Source organism: Muscardinus avellanarius (assembly GCF_963383645.1).
Source record: "Muscardinus avellanarius genome assembly, chromosome: 6".
Classification (NCBI taxonomy): Eukaryota; Metazoa; Chordata; class Mammalia; order Rodentia; family Gliridae; genus Muscardinus; species Muscardinus avellanarius.
Window position 1 is genome coordinate 129,165,994 of NC_137791.1, and position 11,475 is coordinate 129,177,468.

Consider the following 11,475-nt stretch of genomic DNA (forward strand, 5'->3'; position numbering starts at 1 on the left):
GGTGTAGCTCAGAGATAGAATGCCCCTGGGTTCCATCCTCAATACTGTAAAAAATAAAATAAAATAAAATAAAATAGGACTTGAACTTCTCCAGGTTCAATCTCCAGTACCGCAAACTAACTAACTAATGATAAATAAATAAATAAATAAATAAATAAATACATGTAAAGGGAAAGGTTGATTTCTCAGGTCTGGGCATGACTGAGTCAGCTAGTCTGACTTGTGGTCCCCAGAGCCTTGGCCAGTGGCAGGCTATGGAGTCATGGACACCCAAGTCAGGATTTCCCACAGCCTGTTCTGGGCGCTTCCCCTGGGCCGACATAGGGAATGGGTGTGTGAGCGCTTTCCCATGATACCAAAATTCAGCTAAGCAGAAAAGTCACATGGTTTGGGGCTGGAAAGACTTTTATGCCAGCCTGGCGGTGGCGTCCCTTTGGCCCAGTGCAGCCCAGTGTTGCAGGTTGGGGCAAGAGCCCATCTAATGATAAAAGAGCTCCTTTTCATTGTGTGTGGATAGGTATTCTCACACCCTTAAGGATGTGTAGGGTGCACAGGCAGGTGGCCAGTAGCTGGGGTGCAGGAATATGCTGGGGCGGTGCTGCACAGGCAGGCTTCCCTACCCTGAATGTCTTACTCACCCAGTTGGAAGGCCATGTGCAGCCGGCTTACACCTTGTCAGCACTTTACAAACTGGAAATTCTCCCATCCAGCCAGAATGTGCCTTCCCTTGCCAGAATCTGGAAAGGAGGCCAAAGAAATTGGCATCTTAAAGCCAAGAGTCTTCCCCCTTCCATCTCTTTCTCTCTCATTCAACTGTAGGAGCTTTCTGGGAATTGGTAGAGGTATAGTTAATTTTATGCACCAACTTAGCTGGCCTGACCAGTTATTTGGTCCAACACCAGTGTAGATGTTGCTCTGAAGGTATTCAGGAGACATGATTAATATTTATTTTGAGTAAAGCAGATTATCTTCCACATATTGAAGGGCCTCATCCAATCAGTTAAAGGCCTTTAAGAGAAAAGAGTAAGGTTTTGTGAAGAAGAAGGGATTCTGCCTCTAGACTGCAGGGTAGAAATTCTGTCCAAGTTCACAACCTTCAGACTCAAGATGTCAGCACCAGTTCTTACCTGATCCCCAGCCTGTCTGCTTGTCCCACAGATTTTGCATGTGCCAGTACCCACAGCTGTCTCTCTCCCTTCCCTCTATATGTGTGTGTGTGTGTGTGTGTGTGTGTGTGTGTTTGCGCGCGCACGCACCCACACACTTGCATCTGAACTATTAAGATAGTTGGAGGACTTCTGAAGTTCTCCAGGCTCCTAAAAATTCCACAGCACCACTCACTTTCACTGTAGATACCCTGGAATCTTGCTTTGAGCAGTGCCCATTGTCCTTACCTAGTCAAGAAGCAGGATGAGGATGAAGAATAGGAACTCAGCTAGTGAAACTAATGTTTGTCCTTGCCCAGCTGCCTCCCTCGGGAGTTTTGGCTCCTGGGAACTGCATGGTCTGCATCTCTGCATTGCCCTGGCTTCTCTTTCCTGACTCCTGGCTGAGGTGATGAATTACCCAAGTGATACTGTATTTGTATTATCCTTAAGGCATATTGCCTCTGAGTAATCCTGTAGTAACAATTTACTAACTCAGTCCACACAACCAGCCATCCATCTGTCCATCCATCCATCTATCCCCCTATCCATCCAACAAATATCCAACACTCTCCATCTGCCAGTTTTTGTTCTGGGTACTACTAGTGCAGTGCATATGAGAGTACAAGAAAACTTTTTTGGGGAATCTCAGGTCTAGAGAGAACCTACCTTTGAGGACCACAGGGAAAGCTCTAATTGCCTTTTCCCCAGAAAGGTATGTAGACCATATCCCTTGTCCATTCTGGCCTTTTACCCTGAACATGATATGAGCCACAGCTTTGTGCCTGACTACTATTGTCTGCCGTGTTCTGTCCTGATGTTTCAGGACCTCCAAGTTCCTCAAAGAGCTCCCATCTGCGATTTTAATTCCTTCCTCTCCTTTCCCGAATCAGATCTGATGGTGGGAGCTGATGTCAACCCATTTTCCAGTCTGGGTCCTCAGCTCTCTGACCAGGACCCTATTACTCCGTGTAGATGAGGATTGCGTTTCTTCCTGTGCAATCCTTTTAAGGACCGTCCCTAGTCAGAATCCCACAGGAAGCCCTGAGAAAGGCATATCAGGACAGACACTCCTGCAGCCTCCCGAGCCCCGGCTCCACCCTGGACCTCACGCTCCTGCCTGGCTCTGGGGCTTCAGCTCTTGCTGACCGTTTACCACTAGGTCCACTTGCACCTGTGGGCAGAAGCACAAGGTAGGATTCCAGCTTCCCTTCAGGATGTGATTTTATGTCTCCCTCTTTGCAAAGAGATTAACATGGAACTAAAATAAAATGGTGGAATGAGTGTCATGAAGAGTTGGCTGCAATGCTGTAAAGTAGGGCTGAAGGCCAGGTCTGGTTCAGCTGGCATCCTGGTAGAGGGGCATGTAGGAGGAGAACTGAGTGGGGTAATGGAGGGGTTTTAGAAGAAAGAGGTGGGTGAGGGTAGAAGACGTGATGAAGGAAACAGTTCAAGGAATGCTATGTAGATACACTAAATTGTCAATACCAATCTCAATTTTGATAACATTCAGGGAGGGGACGGAGTGGGATGAAATTCAGAGAGAAAAACACCAAGTATTGTGTACATGTATGTTCCCAACATTCATAACCTTTCTGTGATATATAATCACAATGAACCAATAAAATTATATTCAAAGAAAGAAAGAAAGAGGCTATTAGGGTCCTGGGGGGTGGGTGCCAATGGACACTCTGGGCAGAATGAACGCCAGCTGTGGCAGCCCAGTCCTAAGACTTTCAGATGGGGTCAAACTCCTGGATTCAGTTCAGGGACACTGGGGAGGAGGAAGAAAGGGATGTGGGAAGGAAGGGCAAGCTGGTGCTGAAGCTTGTCTTGTAATACTTCCATTCTGGTGAAGAGAGGCACCTCCATCTTCTCTGGTTTTCTCTCTACTGATGGTACTTCCTGGTTTTCCTGCAGGCGGGTGGGTAGACTGAACACATTCCTGCAAATTTGCACCGTGAAATCCTCTGGAACCCAGGATTCCTCACGGAGAAAAAAAAAAAAAGTCTGAGAAACACGCCAAAGGTGGTGGTTTTGTCATTCACTGTGCTGGGGTGATGTGTTTATGGCGATTGAATTTTTTTTGGTGGTATTGGGGATTGAACCCAGAGGCATTCTACACCCAAGCTATACCCCCAATCCTGTTTCTTATATTTTATTTTGAAACAGGGTCTCACTAAGTTGTAGAATGCTGGCCATGAACCTGCAATCCTTCTGTCTCAGCCTCCCAAATACTGAAATTACTGGCATGCACCACTACGTCTGGCTTATGGTGGTTAATTTAATTCCTAGCTCAATTTCTGTGTTTACTTTGGCTTTATTTTACTGACTTTAAAATTATATTTAAAATAATTATATCTGAATTATATTTAAAGAATAAACACACCTTTCCCTGCCAGGGAATCTGGGTCTGATTTCCAGGTTGCAGAGTGAGAAACTTGTGTAGGTGGAATTGGCCTTGGTCTGTATTATATTAGTATAGGCCATATTAGGGAATGGGAACTTTACACTAGGATCTCAGGAATCAAGGTGATTCCCCTGCCAGTGGCAAGGAGTATCATCTTGTATCAGCCTACTGAATTTATTTGTGCATTTATGGCATCCATTCGGCTGTCTTCTTTGCTACTTCGGAAAATGGGAATGAAATTCAGGAATGCTGTTTGTGATGTGGCTGCAGAATTTTCTGCTGCCTGCGGGTCCCAGAAAGCTATGTGTCCAGCCTGCAATATCTTTTGTTTGTTAGCATCTGCATCCTCCTTTTAAGCAGCCTATCAGTGAGACAATCCTGTCCCCTGCACTCACGCAGCCCAGGAATTGGAGCACAATTTGGCCTCTTTGTCATTTGCCAAAATCAAATCCGCCTAGGGACCAAGTTCCAGGAGCAGCTGTTTTTGCTTTATGTTTTATTTAAAGATGTTTAATTTTGAGCCTTGTATGTTTCCAGTGATTTTATTTTTCTTGGTAAAACAGGCTGTGCACACATATGAAGTATTCTCAATTTATACAGAACTGTCCTTTCATTAGCTGTCAAGGATTTTTTTTTTTAGGATAAAGTCAGATTAATTAAAAATGATCATTGGTGGTGTGCTGGTTAAGTGTTTAATTCTGGCTGTCAGTGAGAGGTAGGGTGGGAGTATAGGAAGTCCCCATATTTAATGTTTACCAATTTCTTCCACTCTGATTTGTTTTTGAGCTGCCAATATGCCATCACCTGGCTCTTCAGATCCTGAAAATCAAGCAACTGGATTCTGTGAGCCAGTTCGAGCCACCTTAGGCATGCCACTGTTTGATGCTCAGTTTCTGATCTGTTCAGGGATTAGTAAGTAGCACTGAACTGGGTTCCCATTTTGGTTCAGGTAGCAGGATCACAGATGTGGGTTTTCTTAGAGAGAGAAGTTACTAATTCCTGCATCAGAAGTTATCAAGAAGCCGGGCGTGGTGGCACACGCTTGTTATCCCCGCGCTTGGGAGGCGGAGACAGGAGGATCGCGCAGGTTCGAAGCCAGCCAGGCTGGTAAGAGACCCTGTTTCCAAAAATAAAAATAGGTCTGGGAGTGTAGCCTGGAGGGAGAAGGGCTTCCAGGAACCCCAGTACCACCAAAAAAAAAAAAAAAAAAAAAAAGTTATCAAGAACATTAGAGAAGGAGGGAGGGGGAAATGGGGCGGAAATTGAGTAATGGCTAACTGGTAGATGTGTGCATGTATACATGCCTCCACTATCTTGTACTCCATTAAAATGTATGACTATAATGCACCAATAATTAAAAAAAAGTTACTAGGAAAATAGAACAGATCATTGGGGAGAATAAGACTGAGATGAATCTGGATATATAATTGAGCATTGTCACCAATTCAAGGGGGGATCCGGAGCAAGTTATTTATTTGCCGATGTTGGCCCATCCTCATATCTGTAATCTTGTAGGACGGCTGTTTGATGGTTGTTTTCTTGGCCTTTCAAGGTCTGTAATCCCACACATGACCTCTTCAAATTTATTTCAATTTATTTCAAATGAAATTACTCTTTATTTGAGTACTGGCAAAAATCAAAACATTCTATGCCCTTAACATGGATAATCTTTCTTTCTGAAATTGATAAAACTGGAAGCACTGCCAAAATTCATATGTTATTGGGGATGAGAATTCTGGTTAACTGGGTTTTCTTCTTGAAGTCCAAGTGGCAGGACCTATTTAAAACATTGCTGTTACCAACGTATTTGAAGTGTGCTTGTTAACTGTTTTAACATGAGAAATACAGGTCCTTTTTTGTTATGGAAAAATAGGAATTAAGTACTACACAGGTGCAAATCTCTGCTAGTCACTGTGAAACGCTGTGACAATCAATACCATCTGCCATTTATTGAGCATTGGTTCATTCAAGGCACCGTTTTGAGAGCTTTTGTGACATCATCCTACTTAATATTTGCAACAAATATAAAAACTAAAATATGATTATAACATTTTATAGTGGGTTGAATGGTGACTTTCCTAAAGAGATGTCCGTGTCCTAACCCTTGGAACCTATGAATTCAACCTTATTTGGAAAAAGGGTCTATGCAAATTTAATTAAGATCAGGACCTTTGAATGAGATTATCCTGGGATAATCAGGGTGGCCTTAAATCCAATGTAAAGCATCCTTACAGAAGACAGAGAAAGCTGTGCGTGGTGGCGTATGCTTGTAATCCTAGTACTTGGGAGGCTGAGACAGGAGGATCTGGGTTTACAGACAGCTTCAGCTACTTAGTGAGGCCCCCTACAGTTTAGTGACACTGTTTCAAAGTAAAGAATAAAAAATATGGCTGGAGATGTAGCTTGGAGGTAGAAAGCCCCTGGGTTCAATCTCCAGTAACACACACACACACACACACACACACACACACACACACACACACACACAGATACAAAGAAAAGAGTAGGAGGTAATATGACCATAGAATTATAGATTGGAAGGATGCAGCCCCAACAAAGGAACACTCCTAGCCACCAGAAGTCAGAAGAAGTGAGGAGCAGATTGTTTGCTATAGCCTTGGAGGGGGCTGGCCCTGCCGACACCTAAGGAGGCTTTGGGCTTTCAGCCCTGTGAGGTTATACATTTCTGATGTGTTAAGACAACAAGTTTATGTTACAGCATACAGGTTAATTTGCTACATCAGCTATAAGAAACTAATACAATAACTTCTGTTTTATTTTTTTTTAAATAGAAGAATGAGATATAGAAGGGTTGATGAAGTTCCCTAAGATCTCAGTTTGAAAATGATGATTGCAGGAAACAAATCCAGCAGGATCCTTAGAGTCTGCCTTGAACCACGGTAGAATGTTGCATTTTGTAACCCTCTTTACCTCTCTGAAGCTACATAGAGGACCAGTTACAGGGTGTGATAGGAGCACACAATGGAGCATGTCACCCAGCTCATGAATGACTATTGTGGGAGGTTTCCTGTAGGAGATGATGACATTGGACTGAATGTTAGTGATGATTTTTTTTTTTATAAAGAGATAAGCAGAAACTTTTTCTCAAGCAAAGAGAGCAAAGACAGGGGTATGAAAAGGTACAATACTTTCAGGGAATTGTGATGGGCAGGAACCAGAAAGTTATTGGAAGGGAAATGAAAGATAAGGCCCAAAATAAAGGTGGAGACCAGCTGGTGGTGGGACTAGATGTTAGGGGAGAGATTGTGGATTCCTTAGGCCATTGGAGAGTTGAACAACTTGGTCCAGTCCGATATCATGATATAATTCATCTCTTAATACATTTACAGTGAAAATCACTCTGTAAGATGGATTAGAATGGGTGCGGTCCAGAGTTGGACTCTCCCAGAGTAAAGCTTGGGATGATGTGCCCTGCCCATGGCAATGGTGAGAGAAAGAAGGTCTAGGGGCATTTTAAGGAGGTCACATGAGTAATGTCCAGTGACCAGTGAGATGTCAAGGGCAAAGGGAAGGAGGAGCCTGGCATGCTTGCAGGTTTTAGGTTGAAGGAACTGGGTGGATAGTGGTTTCGCCTGCTGTCAGAAGACATAAAGGAGAAGCAGGGATGGGTTTGTAGGTGCTGAATGTAAATGGATATTTCACCGATTGCTGAGAATCTTGCATGGCCTTTATTCTGAATGTGTAATCGTTTACATAATCACGACTTTGGGATTACCATTCCAGGACTTAATGAATTTCGATACAATGCACTCTAAGATAAGAAGGAAGGAATCCACACTCTGTTCTGGGTGTCTATCCATGCTTTAGCGAGCAGCCAGTGTTAGAGTGATTTACTGGTCCAATGTCTCAGAGTCAATGTCTTGGAGGCTCTGACTTCAGGTCTCAGCTTCCTTTTGCTGCCTCCTGGATTCAGAGATAGGATGCTCTTTGATTCACATCTTTCCCATTTATTAGCTGTCTGACCTTTGGAAATTTGCTTAAACACTCTACACCTTAATTCCAGCAGCTGTCAGAAGTGGATAAAAATAATAGTGCCTACTCTCTCTAATTCAAATAAAAGCTTATAAGTGAAATTTTTGCAAATGGAATAGGTTGAGAAAAATATTACTAATTATTTATATGATGGGCCCAGACTTTTTCCCATAATTTTATATTTTGAGCTAGTTCTTGAGTTCAGCAAGTTTTCTTATGATTTGCTGATTCCTCCTAATAGCCTGGTATCATGAGTTTTCTTGTAAGTGGGATTTAAACAGTTTGGGATTACTTACACATTTTCATCCAAATCACTCCACCAACGAGTTTCCAAATTTGCTTCTCTGTAGTCCTGTGAAAACCTATTCCACTGATAATGGAATTTTGTTGCGAACACTAGATCTAAATACATTTGCCTCATGAAAAAATATCCAAATACACACTTGCTAAACTTGGAGTTGATATCAGAAAAAAAAAATTGCAGCAGCCAGGCATGATGGCACATATCTGTAAACCCAGTACTTGCTCTAGGAGGATTCCAGGTTCACGGACAGCTTTTGCAATGTAGTGAGACTTTCAGCAACCTGAAAGACCCTGTTTAAAAAAAAATAAAGGTCTGGGGTATAACTTGGAGAGAGAATGCCCTCGAGTTTAATCCCTAGCACCAAAAAAGAAGAAGAAGAAGAAGAAGAAGGAGAAGGAGAAGGAGAAGGAGAAGGAGAAGGAGAAGGAGAAGGAGAAGGAGAAGGAGAAGAAGGAGAAAAACAAAAATGAGAAAAAAGGAAAGAAAATATTTTGGCACCTCATTTGAGCAAAACAGGTTTGGTTCATCTTAAAATGTCATAACCAAGAAGTGGATTGCATTTCATCATCTTGCGAAGAACTCTTGGAAGTAACACAGCTACGCGTCTTTCTTGCAAACAATATGGGTGTCTGCTAGACGCAGACACGACAACAGTAGGCATTATTGGCTAATCCCTAATCTCTATCCAATTTTAAGAATATTTTTTTTAACCATGAAAATCTCTGAATAAAAAAAAAGCACAAGATAGAAAAAAAGCCAGAAACCTTGAGGGTATGTATATGCAACATAAAGTAACATTATCTTATATCTTGACTTTAAAAATTGCGTGAAGTGGTAGCTGAGAAGAAATGGTGACAGGACAGTTGTGTAATTAGTAGGATAAATCTTTTTTTTTCTCAGATGGGATTGTCTCTATTACACAACTCTGCTAAAGTCTATTCAAGGGTGATGATGGGGTTAGTAGGGTATAGTGGAAGGAAACCCAGCTTGGGAGCCAGGATACTCTTTTGTGTCTTAAGTTCCTAAGCTAATTGTCACTGAATTTTTATTATACACACAGAAAGATCCCTGTTACTGTATATTACAGTGTGTGTGGGTGTGTGTGTGTGGGGGGGGATAAAGTACTTTCATTCTAGTAAGGGGAAAAAACCCTCTAGTTCTTGAAAATAGATCATTGTAAATGTTTAAATAATTTAAGTTGGGTTGTTTTAGATCAATTGTCCAGGTTTGATCCAATCAGTGGGCCAGGTGGCAATGGTCCCACTAGCAGGGTCATTTGTTCACTCTGGTCACCAGGGTGAAGGAGTGTCAGGATTTCTTATTTGTAATGATTTAGTTTCTCTCAGAAAAGGTGGGCTTTGATTTCAGGAGGGGGCTGGGAGCAGGACATACAAGGACAATAGATGCTTACCCTATCTTTCCTATCTTACCAGTCCTGGTATTAAGGATCCAAGGTTGTTTCTGTGGGTCCCGCCAGGTGCTCCTAGCCACGGTAGCCTACGTGGAGGCCCATCCTGCTCACTCTTGTTCACCAGGGACTCAGCTCTGGCCTCGTGGCATCTTCTACAGTAGCTTTGATCTGCAGTGCTCTATCGTTCACCTTTCCCCCGCGGCCCATGGGATCTGAGTCTCTCCCAGTGCCTTTTCCAGGCCATCTGCCTCCCTTGCCCTATTGTCATTTTCCTTCTTCTTCCTCCCCATTTCCATCTTAGTTCAGGCATTCATTTCTTTGCACTTGAGTGAATATTTTCTTAAGTTTCAGCATCTGGCCTAACTTCCCTTTATTACCAGTTTCCTTTAGGACAATCTTCTCCAAAGGCACAAAGCCCTGACCATGTCAGCACCCTCATTTCATCAGGAGGGTAGCGTGGAAAGGCAGCACTGGGTGAGACTGAAGCCTACTTGGTGCTGGAGGCTCCTTTCTGAAAGACCAGCAGTGCACTTCAGACCTCATCCAAAAGGTCTAATGGAAAACATTCTGGCAAAGTCAGAGTCAACTGAGGTGTTTCAGTACATGGGCTAACAGGATGCCACAGTGGGGAGGTGCTGGAGCTGAACCAAAGTGGTAAGTTGAAGTGCAGATCAGCAACTTCTAAGAGGAAGGAGGCTAAGGGAACTCCAAACCTGGGATGGCTCAAAGGAACAAATCACAACTATTGATAGTAATGGGCAATGGTCAGCTGATTTGAATTGTTTATAAAGAAAGATGTATAAGCCTGCTTGCTGTACTGTGCTATGCCTCTGTGGTACTGGGACATCCAAATGGACCTACTCATTTATTCACCAAGCTGAAATTTATTGAGTACTTGATGTAGTCCAAGCACTGTATACTAGAGAAGTCTACCACTGGTGCTTGGAGGTGATCATTGCTGACATGAATTGAAAACCAATTTGTGCCACTGAAGGCTGTTCCATGGCTTCGCAGAAAATAGGAAAGGCATGATCAACATCTTTGGTGAATAAGCAGTACGTCATAGCCAAAAGATAGGACTGAAGTTTTCTGACTTTATTAAGTCTTGCTTATTATCTAGAACTCAAACTCCCTTATGCATGCTTTGTTCTCTTTTGTCTTCTTGTTTTCGTTGTTTTTCTCTTCTGCAAAATTCTCATTAACACATTTTAATGAGTAAAAATGAGGATTCTGTGTCTCAGGATAGAGAACAGCCAAGTAGTGTGAGAAGAGAGAGAGAGAAGGAGTGGCAAAGAGAGAGAAAGGGAGAGGTGAGTAGAGGGAAAGACAGAGAGAAAGAGGCAACTATTACTGTGGTTTGTATACTGTAGGGCCATTCCCGAATCTCATGGTGCTTGCCAAACCTGCAAAATATAGCTTCTAATTGTGTGGGAAAGATGGGATTAGAGATAAGCATGCACATGTGTGTATGCATGTGTGTGTGTGTGTGAGAGACAGAGACAGAGACATAGAGACAGAGAGACAGAGACAGAGAGACAGAGATTAGGTATAGAGGAGAGTACCAATATAGATATAAATACAATCTCCTGGTGATTATACAAGTCTGTGCCTTTCATTTGGCTTCTCATTGTTTTCCTCTAGTATGCTGTTTTGATATATGTAATTTTTTTAAAAACTAGGGAACCTTAAGAGCTTTCTGAGAGCCATTCTCCTGTCACCAACAGTGAGATCCTGGGCTTTGGTAAGGTTGACTCAGTTAAAATCTCTCCCAGTAATTCCATAACTCTGACCGGTTTGGCCTATCAAGCACTGTATCAAGCATTGAATAGGCATTTGGGAGAGATTTGGCTCGGTGCTCCACCCATTTCTCTCCTGTGCTCTGTTCTGGTTTCAGAATCCAGCCTCTCAGGACCCAATGCCTTGGACTCCATCAAGGGTCCAGGTGGGTATGACTCATGTAGCCCCTGGTGTCTCCATTCTGTTTCCTTTCACTCCTCATAGTAGCCCTGTGGGCAGCATGGATGTCCATAGAGTAGGTCAGAAGTTTGTACCTATTTTAAATCTGTGCTCTCCCTTTTAGTGTTGACTTTGCCATACTGACTATATGATTATTATCATTCCATGAAAAAGTCACAATTAGCTGAGTCTGTCCCATGTTCACTAACTTTTATAGTGATGTACACAATAGAAAAACATCTGCAAATGTCTTCTA